Below are 1066 nucleotides of genomic sequence, written 5' to 3'. Positions count from 1 at the left end.
GGTTGTCTTAGGGCTTGCCAGGTGTGTTCTTTACTTATTGCCGTCTTCTCACGACACTGTAACACATCAACGACAGCATAATCACTTCACCAGGATGTCTCCTGTCCCCTCTCTGATCCTTTGCACAAATGTCATACATTTTACTTTTGCATATATTGTAAGATCCATAATATGCCACGATTACTTTTGCGCTAAACAGTCAACTTTAATTTAAATAAATTAAAATTTGAAAATGTCTTCTATATTTAAGGGTTTTTTCCTTTCATTTTTAGAACTCTGTATTCTGCCTACGAACTTAATTCTCTATCTGGTTCACTTTCCCTCAGCTTAGTGAAATCCTGGCCATGATGATGTCTCTTGGTTTTTTTTTTTATTATTATTTATTAAAAAAAATGTTTTTATTTACTCTTCACTTTTTTAGGAAATTTTTTTTTGTTTGTTTGTTTTTTGTTTTTTTCGAGACAGGGTTTCTCTGTATAGCCCTGGCTGTCCTGGCACTCACTTTGTAGACCAGGCTGGCCTCGAACTCAGAAATCCGCCTGCCTCTGCCTCCCGAGTGCTGGGATTAAAGGCGTGCGCCACCACGCCCGGCTGGAAAATTTTTTTTTATTCTACTATTTCACTTAAAAATTAATTTACCCACCCCCCCCCGGCAATGGGCAAAGAGACACCCTGTTGGTGGTGTTGTTTTTATATCAGTCAGGGGCAGAGCTGATGGCAGTCCTTTGTTCATCCTAGCTTGATGCCTGGCTTGGTGGGCAAAGCTGTCTTATGTCTAGGACACCTCAAATCAAATCAAATCAAATCCAGGCAGCACAGTGTGGGAGGAGGAAGTCAGAGACCTGCAGAGGGCCATGTCACCCACAGACCTGCTTTCCTTTCTATGTCACAATAGACACCTGCTTGTCACACCATAAAGCATAATGTGGATGGAGGATGCCACCCTGGGGCCTGCAATCCACGTGTCCAGCCTGCCGCAGGAGCCACCGCAATGTGCAAGTATGTGGTGGTCAGATGGAAGAGGAGGAGAAGTGGAGCAGCTTGAGATTTATGGAAATGGAATTAG

General features: G+C 42.9%; 1 non-coding gene across 1 annotated transcript; it reads left to right on the top strand.

The window, feature by feature from the left end:
• The first annotated feature begins 645 nt into the window (after positions 1–645).
• Positions 646–788, top strand: LOC115029620 (small nucleolar RNA SNORA48). The gene has a single exon (XR_003835187.2). It is a non-coding gene; the product is annotated as a small nucleolar RNA SNORA48 (small nucleolar RNA).
• Positions 789–1066: the final 278 nt, after the last annotated feature.

This window comes from Mus caroli, unplaced genomic scaffold (genome assembly GCF_978045245.1).
Source record: "Mus caroli unplaced genomic scaffold, Mus_caroli_1 scaffold_17, whole genome shotgun sequence".
NCBI classification, from domain to species: domain Eukaryota; kingdom Metazoa; phylum Chordata; class Mammalia; order Rodentia; family Muridae; genus Mus; species Mus caroli.
This window is presented reverse-complemented; position numbering and strand designations above follow the sequence as displayed.